The following is a 13,336-nucleotide window of genomic DNA, read 5'->3' as shown; positions in this document are numbered from 1 at the left end:
AAGAAAATGTTTCTCCCAGAGACCAGACATGAGGCAGACCCTCAGCAGGAGACAGGGCAGACTGTCAGGTTTTCACATTTAGCAGGAAATTTTTTTATGATACTTTGATGTCGTTCTTGGAGCTATCAAACACACAGGAATCACTGTTTGAACATTTCTGCACTTCTCTAAGTGTGTTATGTATAAACTAGCAACTATTTTCTGGTCACATTTTCAGCACAAAGTGCTACATTCTATTTGCATCTTAGCAATGACTGAGTTCCTCTTGCATATTATTGCATGCTTTACTCATTGGGAAGATCTGAACAGGGAAAAAAATGTTGGCTGGTCAAAAATATAAGGCTCATTGAACTGTTAAAATGTAGTACTTATTATTCTCTAATATTTAACAAGTGTTCTGTTAACACATTATATTAAAGCATTACAGGCAATTAAAACATTCTTGAAAAAATTTATTCACCCATTTATCCATTTATCTATTCATTGAACAACTTATTGAAAAGTTCTTCTCCTGGACATTGAAGATATAAAGATGAACAATACCTCAATTTGCCTTCAAAAAGTTCACAGTCTAGTGGTCTATTGAGGAATATCAGAAGAAAAATTTATAGTCAATGTGAAAACTATCATTCTAGAGAGAGAAAGAGAGTGGAAGGGGATCATAGAGAAGGTTTATTTTATTCTTTGTATGGGGAGGAGGCAGAAAACCAGGGAAGACTCCAAGAACTAGCTGCATGTATACAGCCTTCAAGGAAATGCTAATGTAATTGGCAAGACAAGAGTACCCCACACAGAGTAACAGGCATCAGTTTGACACAGGATCTGATTAAGCACCGAATGGAGACACAGAGCCTCTGTGCTATGGAACTGGAGAGGAGGTGGTGGTCCATGAAGGAGGGAGTCCGTATGGAAGCCTTTTTGTAGGGACTTGTGTGCACCATGCAAGACGGTGTTTTGACGATGTTTTCATTTGTACATCTTAAGTAGGATAATTCAGGACAAGAATATTAACCTATTGTAGGGAATGGATGCCACCACCTATATTTCCTGGAGATTTGTATAGTACAAAGACAATTTCTCCTTAAGTGATAAATGCCCAGGGAGAGTTAGGGGAAATCTATATGCGCCATAAACTGATGACTCCTAAGGTTGAACTCGAACAAGCATTCATAGTGAAAGTAACAGAAGTGGTAAGAATAATGAGTTACAGTCACACATTTTGGAAGGAGTGGGCATGGGGATACATCACAAGGAAATGTTGAGAATGAATCCCCGTTTCTCAGTAGAAACAAGAAGTAGCTTTCGCAGTTCCACAATCATTTATATGTTTTTGTTGATCACATGAAAGGCATAGGATGGAAATTCAGGAATGCTGAGATTATATATAACTTTCTGGGAAGGGGAATTTAAGGATCTCTAGTGCACTGACAGGGTCAAGGGATGTGGTAAAAGAAAAATGGAACATATGCTACAGTACTCACAAAACACATGCATCTGCACTGCAGGTAATGAACAGATGAGATGAATTAAAATCATCTGTTTCTACTACTCATTTCAACCCACTTGCATAATTCTGGGCCAACTTTTGAAAGGAGGCTTTGCTGAGCTTCCTCTTCTGTAATTCCCAACAAATGGTGAATCACTGGATGCACACAGATAACCATGAGTTCCAAAGACATAAGCTAAAGAAGACAAATCCCTGACAACCAGGACAGTATAATGTGGAATAAATGGGGGTAAAGCAGTTAAGCAAGAAAATCCCCGTGGCCAGAAAGTTCATGGTTTTGCTCACAGCTGCTGTCTTTCTGGGGCCATTGGCTGGTGAGACTCAGGAAGTACCTTAGGGTAATGGCTTCCGCCTAGTGGATGTTCTCTCTCCAAAAGTCAGGGTGGTCTCCAAAAGCCCTCTGTGCTGGGGGACAGAGAAGATATTTTATAGCAGGCAAGTGGCAACCCCTCCTAAGTTGGAGAGTGGCCCTGGAGATGAGCCATGCTTTCCATAGTTCTTGCATTTGCATGAGTCTGTGCCTTCACAAGTAGGAATAGAAATAGCTGGAGTTATATAAAGACAACTGATGGGGACTCTGAACTTTAATGTGTGAATGTTGTGAAATCATAGAAGATGATAAGAATTCTTCAAATCAGTCTAGAAGGAGGGTCACATACAGATTGGTACAGTATATAAGAGGGGTCTTGCCCTGTTCAGCATAAGGCTTACAAAAGGAAAGTAAGGACAGGACCATGCTAGACCTTACAGGTACCTGGCTAAGTGTTTTATCAACACCTTAGTACGGAAAGATTGAAGGTAATATAACAAACCACCCTATAGTTATATCTATATGTTAGTTGTTACAACTCTGGATCTTTAAGCATAATACCAATCAACTGTATGTCCTATATTCCATAGCATCAGTTCAAGATATATATATATATTTTTCCCTTAAGATATATATATATTTTTTCTTTAAAAAAATCTAGACAAAAAATAATCCCATCTGATCTTGCCACAGAAAGATATCTGAAGTGGGTAAGTCCAATTGATACTGGTAGAGGCAGTAAGCAGCAGCCTTCACTAAATGGTGCCCGAGCATGGCAAATTCCTCTCTGGGTGTGCCAAGTGAGCATCCACAAGTTTATGCTTGTTAAATAGATCCATGGAATGTTTGAGAGCTAGAACAAACACCATGTCCAACGCCCTTCATTTTATAGGCAAGGATGCTGCAGGCCAAGGGGACTTCCTGAGGAACACAATTTCACCCCCAAGACTCGAACCCTAAGCCTCAGCTCCCAGTTGGGTACTTTTACAACTATACCAAACAGTCTTGGAAAAAAGAAAGGGGAATCAATGTTGCTTTCCAGTAGGAAGATAATGTGTAATGTAAGCAGAACCTGAATGTTAAACAACCATGACAAAGAAGTGAGCAGAGAGCTTACTTAGAAGTTCTCTTGCTCCTTTTTTGACTCTGGCCATCAGAGGAAATGGACATGTCTTCAGTTACTCCTTTTTTCTTGCCTCAGCATGGCTGGAAAACAATGAATTTGTGAAGGTTGACAGTGAATCTGTCGGGGGAAGGGCTCAGTTTTGGGAACTGTGTGATGGCAGCTGAGATGTCTCATTGTCTAGATAGACACATGGGTGGCTGGACCCATCCACTGGCTCTCAGGAGGAGTCGAAGGTCCTCCTCCCTGCCTCTCTTTCTAGTGGGAAACAATCCCTCCTAGACTATATGAGATCTCATAAAGCAGAGGGAAGTCTACTTCACTTCTATTATGAGAAAACAAATACCACTTTCTCTTTTGAGCAAATCTGAACATTTCTAAAGACATACCAGCAACTCCTTTATAGAAGAATTTGGGGCTTATGGGGATGAAAACACAGAGGGTGGAAATCTCTTACTGGAGAAGGAGTTTATTGAGATGCAACACAAGTTGTTTGCTTAGATGCTTAAAAACAAGTCTTAGGAATTCCAAGTTGCTACACGTCATCAGGAAGGGGTGTGAAACACAGAAGAGAAAAGTGAGAGATGTGTAGAAACTCATGGGTGACCAACAACACTGCATGAAAGCAGGTTCCACCAAGTCTGCAGAGAGCTGAAATATTTGAGAAAAACATATTCCTCTACTTCCTGCCACCTTGACATTCCAATACTATTCTTTAAAGGAAATATTCACATTGAGAGATATTCGTATTGAGAGAAGCCCTCTGCTGCTCTGTGGGGAAAACAGGCCAGGGGAAAGGAAAGGGCAGGCGATGGTCATCGGAGTGCTGCAGGAGGCAGTCTGGAAGCCAGTGGCCAGGCAGCTGTATGTGCTTGCCCTCTGGGGTAGGAGATTCTTGAACACAGCAAGCTTTTCCCGCCATGAGGCCCTTGCTTTTGTTCCCTCTTCCTGGAATACTTTATTAGCTTTTTACCGAAAGACTTTCTGGCCATGAGCTTCCTTGCTCCCTGCTCTCCCATTTTTTGTTTAGAAGACCCTGTTCACCTCTCTTGTCACAATGTTTGATTTGACTTGATTTTGGTCATTCAACAAATATTTATTGAGCACCTATTCTATTTCAGGCATTGTTCTCAGCACTGGGGATATGGCAATAACCAAAACCTCAGAAGGGCCTGTCCTCTGCGCCTGCATTCCAGTGCGGTTCCTAACAGCCAACACTGAGGAAAGACTCACCCTGCACCAGGCACTGCTCTCAGCTTGGAACACATAGCCATTCATTTACCCCCGCACCAAGCCTCTGGTGTACAGACTATTAATATCCTCCTGATGCCGATGAGGAAATGGTGGCATAAGAAGTTTAGGACACTTGCCCAGGGTCACATGGTGAGTTCATAGTCCCTTGGTGAAGAACAAAGTCTTGTTTATGATTTGTCTTTCCCAGTAGAATATAAGCTCCACGAAGTGTATTTTGTTCCCTGTTGTGTCTCCAGCATGGGGTACATAGGAGGTGTTTGTAGAAATCTACAGAATGAAAGAGAAAGAAAAAAATAGGACTTAAAAATGCCCATTAAGAGACGTCTGGTTCATTTCAAAAAAAGGCTGCGCACTTAGGAAAATGCTATTTCCATCCATGTCGGCTGTGTGATGGCAGAATCAGGCCTTGTTCTGCCTCTGATTTTGATCCTTTCTTCCCACCATATAGAAATGTGTTCTCTTGTCTAGCCACACTTAACTTGTATACTTGTTAGTTAACACTGAACCTGAAGTTGAAATTCTTCTTTTATTACTGCCTCCTTTCTCCCTTATTTATTGATGCCGCTGTGTTTAGTCTCCAGGAAGCTGGGCCGAGTTCCTGAAATGAAAACCACCTCCCCTCAGCTTGGCTCTGGGCTGCATGACTCAGGGGCTGGCTCTGACACCCTGGCATACGAACTCAAAAGCCAGAAGTTTGGAAGAGACTTTATTTTGGTATCTAAGTAAGAAGGAAATACCTGGTGCAACTTGTCAGCCTTGACAAGGAAAAAAGAGGGTAATAATCATAATAAAAGATGGTATCCTGGGTGAAGGTGAGGCTGTTTATAAGCATAGGTCCTGTTTGCAAATGTCGGGCAGGACGAGCACTGGAGCTCCATGGAAGCAGCTCTCTCTTGTTTGTGAGCTCTTGTACCTTGGAGCTGCTTTGGAATGATGGATAATTATTAGAATTTTAAATTAGTGGATTAATGGAATCCAGACATGATTGAACAGAATCAGGAAGAGGCTAAAAAGATTGAGAATAAAACCGATTGAACAAGAAGGAAAAGGAAAAGGCTCAGTAACCGATACACTTATTGAAAGGTTTCTTAGCAAGTCCACAGAGGAGGATGATAATAATAAAAATAGTAGGAGGGCCACTATTGTTGTCCGACACTGGGCTAAACCTTTTGTGTGTCATCTCATTTTTTTTTTCTTATGATAACTCTTGTCATAAGTAGGATTATTCCTGTTTCACATATCGGTAGACTCACTGTCTGAGATGAAGTTGAGATCCAAACCCAGGTATGACTGACTGCAGGGCTTTAGGGTTTAACAATGACTCTGCATTTCAGTGGATCACCTTCAGGGCTATGGAGAGAGGGGAGGAGTTAGGAGCAGTGGCCTTTCATTTGCTCCTGCTTGATCTGGCATGTGGAACTTAATAAGACATGGGCTGGAGAGGATAAACTTTTTGGAATTTTAGGATGTTTCCTCTGGCCTTTCTACCATTTCCTGCCCTATTACCAGCCTCTTAGAAATTACTGTAGTATATTTGGGAGAGGAGTCAAACAGAGAGGGGACTCACTTACTCCTCATGAATATTTTGCCAGAAGTCATTTCTATCCCATTTTATGGGTTGAACTCGAAGACACGGGGTAGACATCACTTCGCACAATGTCACAGAGGTGCTGAATGGTAGAATTCATATTTGAGCACCCCTTTTCCACAATCAAAAAGTTTTGTTCTTTCCAAGACTAAATTGAGGCCCTTCCCCAAGGAGTTCTTTTGTCCTTTTGTCTGGATACATGTGGTCATTCCTCCTTCTTTGGGGGAAGGATGTGGTGTGAGGCAAGGCCCATGCTGCCCCACGTTTTATTCCACTTCAGCTTTTCATTGGAGCCTCTTGTTCCATCTCTGGTTATTTGTGCAGGGATTGTTTATTGAGTCGCTGACTGTTATTTCGTTCCCATGACTAGGTCTCTGTGTTCCTTTATCTTGGGGAAAATGTATGGTCCAGGGAGGAAAGCAGGAGTTATGAGGCAAAAAAGGCAATTCTCCCTTTTAGATGTTTCCTGTTCTTTTTGAAAACAAGCCAGTCATGCTGGATGGTCCTGAAAGTGGAGACAGCAGATGAACTGTAGTGTTTGGGGTTAAAAAAAAATTGACTGGGCTGGAAAGGAAGAAAGGAAACTGGAGGTTCAAGAAAGTGCCAGATACTGTCTATACCACACGATCATCCCCCAGGGGAGGGATTTCTCAGAGGATTGAGGGTAGGCTGACATTAAAGCGAGCCTCTAAGAGCCCAGGTGTGGCATGCATGTTGAGGAATTCCCTGCCTTTGGGGGATGTCTTGGGCTTAGGAAGCAAGTATGTCAGAAATGACCATATCTGAATAGAAATGAGAGCCCTTCTCCAACATTGTCAAATGCAGAAGATCACAGAGAATCTTGCATGACTGGGGGTGGGATTAAAACCCTGATATTGGGGCGCCTGGGTGGCTCAGTCGGTTGAGCATCTGACTTCGGCTCAAGTCATGATCTTGCAGTCGGTGAGTTCAAGCCCCGCATTGGGCTCTGTGCTGACAGCTCAGAGCCTGGAGCCTGCTTCAGATTCTGTGTCTTCCTCTCTCTCTCTCTGACCCTCCCCCACCCCATGCTCTCTCTCTCTCTGTCTCTGTGAAAAATAAATAAACTAAAAAAAAAAAAGCCCTGATATTGATTGTATTTCTCATCATCTGGGAGAAAAGTGACCTTGAAACAGATTAAGAAAAGAAATTAAAGTGACATTTCTTGCATTTTAGTTTTATGAACAAAATTGCATATCTACTACAGATCTATTCCTTTAGGCTAAAGACAAAATTTTGTTTTTAAGTGGCAAATATTCCTGTGAGAAGTTGTATAACCTAGTGTCCATGATCAAACATCCCGAAAGATGAAACAACAAATGTACACAGCTTACCTTCAATGCCACCTGCCTGGTTTTTCAGGTCATGCTTTGTACATGTTTATAAAAGTCCATATTGACAGATTCTGTAGTTTTATCTTCCTTCCATTCCTGCCTTGAGAACTGGGACTATAACTTCTTAGCAGTTAATGGCGAAAACATTTATTAAATTTTTACCAAGGAAAAAGAAGAAAGTACTTAATCTTGGCGGGAGAAAGAATTGAGTCCTCATCCTGGGACTTGTTGAGTTACATACAGAGGCAGAGGCCCATGGCCAAGCCAGGGAAGTATCCAGAGTCAGCAGGATGGCACCAGGTGCCTGAGCAAAGGGCTAAATTCCTGAAGAAGAGAGGTAGATAGGAATGACTTATTTCACCATTTGTCCTGGGAGCCATGTTGCCCAGAGTGAAGGGTATGAAGAAGCTGGAACCATGTTCCTTGAGACACTTGAAAATCTGTCTCCAAAAGAAGGTAGAACTGAATGGGGGCAACTAAACAGCCTTCACTGGCTTACCAAGGTTAGTCTTGCTAGGGATAAAGATCCCATCCCCAATCATAAAGATGATGACTCTTTCCAAACCTTGACATTAGGGAAGGCATGATGAAGTAACAGAATCTCATATCGTAGGAGGAGTTCTTCAGTGCAATCTCTTTACTCTATGGGGAATTTAGCAGAAGAACACTGGCAAGGGCTTTAGTTTTCTCTAAAGGAAAAAAGTAAACATACCTGTTTACCGATCTTTTGATAAGGCACTCAACTTTTTCACCTGCTGAACACTGATAGACATGTGGACTCTATCCCTCTCTCCTTCATCCCTCTATTCTGTTGTTCCTTCCCTATCCTCTATCTCTTCTCTCTCTTCTTTCCTTCTTATTTCACTTTTATTCTCCTTTTTTATCACTTCTTGCTCCCTCTGTGGATCCCCAGGCTTATTCAGAAAGAATTTCAGCCAGCCAACATAATAAATGTATTGCTTGACCAACTAATGCATGGATGAGAACATAGGTCACAGTGTCATAGACGGCAAAATGCAGAGAGGAGTCTGAATAAGGTTAGTGCACTGCAGTCACACCATGAGTTTTTGACATTCTCTAGAAGGGACTATGTGTTGGTTTTGAGCTTTCTCATAGCTAATGCAAAGCAGGGAGCAGGAAGCAGGACTTTGCTACGTAACTCCATGTTCCTGACACAAGAAGACATTGATAGCTTAAGAGGAGCACATCTAATGATGGTGCTGAGACCAGAGAGAAATCGCATTTTTGGTGTTTACAACATTGAGTGTGATCCAGGAAAACTTTGCAAAGTTTTGAAAAGGAAACAATTAAGACATTGACTTCAAGTAGTCTCTTAATAGAAGGGACAGAATTCCTTACTATCAAGTCCCAGTATTTCCTTGGTTCTCCTGGCGTGATTAGTATGAAGTAGCTTGTGGGCTTCCTGGCAGACTTACAATAGACTCTAGCTGTCTGCTAAATTCTACAAAAGCTGTTTGCTTTTTTATGGCAGTCGGCATGTAATTGAATGCCAGGACTTATTTGGACACGAAATAGTCATCTTGAAAATGTTCAGGTGATAAAATAATGCCATAACTCTCAACATGTGACTTAATACTTTGAGAAAGGTAATATTAACTTGCAGCATGTGACTCCAAGCCGAGCAGAGCCACGGAGTGTCTGCTGGTTTCCCAGCCATTCTTAAATTAAGGCGCTGCAATCTGTTACATAAATCTCTATTTTCTTATTTTAGGTTCAGCCAGCATTTTGCTAGTGAATAAATCAGACATCCCAGATGTCATTTCTCCCTGACTAGATATAAATCACAACCAAAAGGCTCACTAGGTTTGCCAAAATTGCTTCATATGTCAGTGAAATCTAACATTACTGCCCCAGGATTGTTGCTTCCCCCCAAAGGAATAAAGAGATCATTGGCCATCAGTACAGCATCAAAGAATATTAAATTCCCGCACAGAGCAATGAAACCCTCCCCTTGATGTTTTATGGTGTATAAATAAACAGGATGCACCCTTTGCTCAGTGGACATGGAAAAGCTTCTAGTGCAGCTCCTTTTCTCATTAGAGATGCCCTAAATAAGTCTTTTTGATGAGGATCAACTAGTTCACAGGACGAGAAGGTGTGGAGTTTGTCATTACTGATTTATTTTTTTTAGGTGCTGTATCAGTTAGAGAAGACCACTGCTATAAGAAACATTCAAAATTTCAGTGGCATAACACAGTGAAGTTTTATTTCTTCCTCACATGGCCCATCCAGTGTGGGTACTCTGCTGCCTTTGCTCCATCTAGTGGCTTCAACACCCCCTAGAGCCTCCTGAGAGGGCTTTCCTTAATCCTCCGCAGCTGGTGACCCAGAAAAGAAGGAATGTGTGCAGGTTTCTGCAGGGAGTTTTATGGGTCAAGCTTGGAGATGTACACCTCACTTCTTCCCACATTCCATCCCTCAGAACTCAGTCTAATGGCTGCTCCCAACTGCAAGGGGTGGGGTGTGTGTGTGGCAAATATGGCTTATTTCTAAGCATAGGAGAAGAAATTAGTTTGTTAATATCTGGCCAGCTCTACCTTGGATACCAGACTCTCCTTTCCATCCCCTTCCCTCTCTATTCTATCCTCCCTTTCCTTCCTTCCTTCCTTCCTTCCTTCCTTCCTTCCTTCCTTCCTTCTCAGAGTCTACTGAGTTTCAGGTGCTTTGGTGAGAGATTTCCATTTTCTGCCCCTCCCTGAACGTACCTGGGTACCAGAACTTCCATACTGGGAAACCTAACACCGTGATGCACAGATGATCTGGAAGGAAATTCAAAACCACTACTTTTAAAAATGTTTAATCATTAAGAGATAAAAGGATAAAAATATGAATGAAATATGGCTGACATATATGTCATCAATATATTATTTTCAACAGAAAAGATGAAAAATTCCTGAGATAGTTTTTGTGTAGATTATGTCACAGAAATAAATATTTCCAAAATAAATTTAGCCAAATATTTTCAGCAGTCACAAATGTATGGAAAAAATTATATTTAACCTAGTTTGATATTTGGCGATATTTATAATGTATAATGAATAACAGTAACATTTTAAATTCAGATATCCTACTTTAAAAATAATTTTTCAAATTAGTGAAGGATGTATTTCTACTCTCCATCTTTATCTACCGTTGATGATCAAAAGCACCTGCCTGATCATCATTCAAATATAGCAAATTAGAAATGTAAATTTTAAAAAGAAAGAAACATTCATCACATTCATCGTTAATCTCTAGCCCCGTCACTCATGCAGGAGGGGTGACAGGGAGGAATCTATGAACAGTTAACTTCCACATGGGTTAAATGCATCACTTTTGTGTTCTTCATTAACCATATTTTATTCAGTAGATTACATAAGATGTAAGTAATTTTTTTTTTTTAGATTGGGCATCTTATCAGTGTTTTTCTCCTCATGAAAATTTTAGTGAAGAAATTAATGCATTGGTAAGAGGCTGTTAAAGGAGACAGAAGGAATTCAGAGAGGAAAGCACATAAATTAGAGAAGCATTGGCTTAAAGCACAGAATAAAATTTCATGCAAAGTATAGTTCAGCTATTTCATTCTGAGGTACTTTAAAAATTTTTATTTTAGTTTATTTTAAACATGTCTCCCTTATGGATGTACCAATTAGGTAAAGGAGAATTGTAATAATTTTTCATTTCTACTTTTCAAGGAGCAATTCATTTTGGTTTATTCACTTGTGAGACAGGAGCTATTTTCTTGTTGAATTTAATAAAGCTTAAGTAAACAAGTTCTATTTACCTGTAATCCCAGGAAGACATGGTTGTATGGCGTCTTCCTTCCTTCCCTTACTGGCTGCTTCATTTACCACAGGGAAATTCTTTCCTCAGCATTACTTTCTTCTAGGATGTAAACTTCACTGGGGCAAATTCTTGTCTTATATATCACTGTATTCCCAGCATCTAAAATACTATCTGTCATATCCTGAGCCCTCAGAAAATAATTGTTAAAGATTTGGTTGGATATAAATGGAAACAACCAGTCTCTAGTCCTTGGGCATGAATAGAAATGATTGTATCATGTCCTGCATATAGACCTGGAAATGAATTAGTTTTATAAATCTTTTTTTTTTAAATTTTTTAAATATTTATTTTTGAGAGAGACAGAGACAGAATGCGAGTGGGTTAGGGGCAGAGAGAGAGGGAGACAAGAATCTGAAACGGGCTCCAGGCTCTGAGCTGTCAGCACAGAGTGTGACGCATGGAGCTGGAACTCAGGAGCTGTGAGATCAGGACCTGAGCCAAAGTCAGACGCTCAACCGACTGAGCCACCCAGGCGCCCCAAAAATGAATTAGTTTTAATTGCATTGACCGTATACCAAAAGTTTACTCATTCACTCTTTCACTCTCTCATGTATTTGTTAATATGGTACTAGGTTAGGCATTGAGGACAACAAGGACTTATTGGATGCAGCCCCTACTGAGAACTGAATTCACTGAAGATTGAAAAGTCTATTCCAACTCGGGTGATATAATGACAAACATAATGGATTTAAACAGCCACAGGAGAGTGTAGCCATTCTCAGGGATGGTCTTTTGTGAGGCATCAGAGAGCCATGTTTCTGTTTTTCCAAAGTTGACTTGAAAAACTAGATCTCTCACAAGTTCCTAGAACTAGACGGGCAACTCCTTAAGGGCAGAAATGATATCTTTTCTTGTATTTCTTATAAAGGGCAGAACCTTTCTTCTAACTGGAAACCAATAAATATATGTTGGTCGGTTTAGTTATACTACTGACAACACCCTAAACCAATTGAAGAGATTTAAAGTGGTAACAATGATTCTAGTTAGTCTTCCTTGGAGAGCAAGGGTGGGGCTGTCTTGCCTCATGAAAAGTGGTTCCATAGCCCTAAGGTCTTTATGGAAGTTGATATATTGCGGAGGTTCTTATAGTCCGAAAGTGAGGAAAAGCCGATGTTTCCATGGAACTTTTTCTCTGGGGTACATCTAAATTCATTTTCGTGCACTTGGGTATAAATAAACTGTGCCTAATTTGCATTGTCAAACCCACTACAAAGGAAATTACCCTGCAGATAAAAGAAGATGTGAGGGAGACATTTTCCAAATGGACTGAATCTCTAGTGTTTGTCTTGAGAAAGTAATACCTTCCTTCAACTCTTTGATGCACTACAAGAAATATGCAGGGGGTGGGAAGTGGTTGGCAAATTTTATTGAGCTCCCCTTCCCAACAGTAAAATTCTAATGAAATAAGTGTTAGATCCAGGATAGATTAAAGCATGAGATAGAATAAAAGAAGACCCTTGCAATAACATAATGAGAAAAGTATTTTTAAACTGAATTAACACTGTTTGAAAAATGAGGCAAACTTGATTCTGTCAAATGTGAGGCTCTCAGGAGGTGAAATTTTGTACACACAGCGCAGATGTGTGCTGCTAGATATTCGGAAAAAATGGAAGATCACGCTGTGGAAAAACTGACACGAACTGGTCATATAAGTCTTGGGAGCAATCATAGGTGAGTCATGGCAAATTTTTACAGAAAATACATTTTAATAAAAAGTTATGACTTAGCCAAGGTGTCTCAATTTTTAAAACATCATACTGATTAGCAGGAAAGACCCGAACCATAAAAGAAGCAAAGAAGGAAGAAGGAGCAGGCCTCAGTAAATCTTTATAGTGGAATCTGGAAAAAATCCACTTGACATTTTTCTCACTTTTAAGATCTCTCAAGATCATATGTCCTTCGGAGCCTGATATTGATTCTCTGTGTTAATGTGTTTTTCTCGAATATAAGTAATAATAGGCCATAAAGAGTAAAGATACTAAACAGAAAAAAAAAATAAGTCACAAGAGAAAGTAAGATAACCTACTGTGCCTGTTTACATGTGGGTGGCTCTGCTCTTGGAAGTCAACTTAGGTCTAGGCCTCTGTCTTCTTGTTCTGTTTTCTTCACCATGTGCCTTCCATCTTGTGGTATGTCCACACTTCAGCCAGTGGAGTGGAGGGCATACCCCTTCTTTTTTAATGGCACGTTCTGGAAATTGTACACATCAATTAATCTCAGGTCTCATTGGCCAACGCATAGTCACATGACCACACTTAGCTTCAAGGAAGGCTGGGAAATGTATTCTTTACCTGGGTGCCCCAGGGCCCAGCTAAAACTCAGGAGAAGGAGGTAAAGAAAATACAGTAGGAGCAAC

This window comes from Puma concolor, chromosome B2, assembly GCF_028749965.1.
Source record: "Puma concolor isolate L17-30 chromosome B2, mPumCon1.1.hap2, whole genome shotgun sequence".
NCBI classification, from domain to species: Eukaryota; Metazoa; Chordata; class Mammalia; order Carnivora; family Felidae; genus Puma; species Puma concolor.
Note: the sequence above shows the minus strand (reverse complement) of the source record.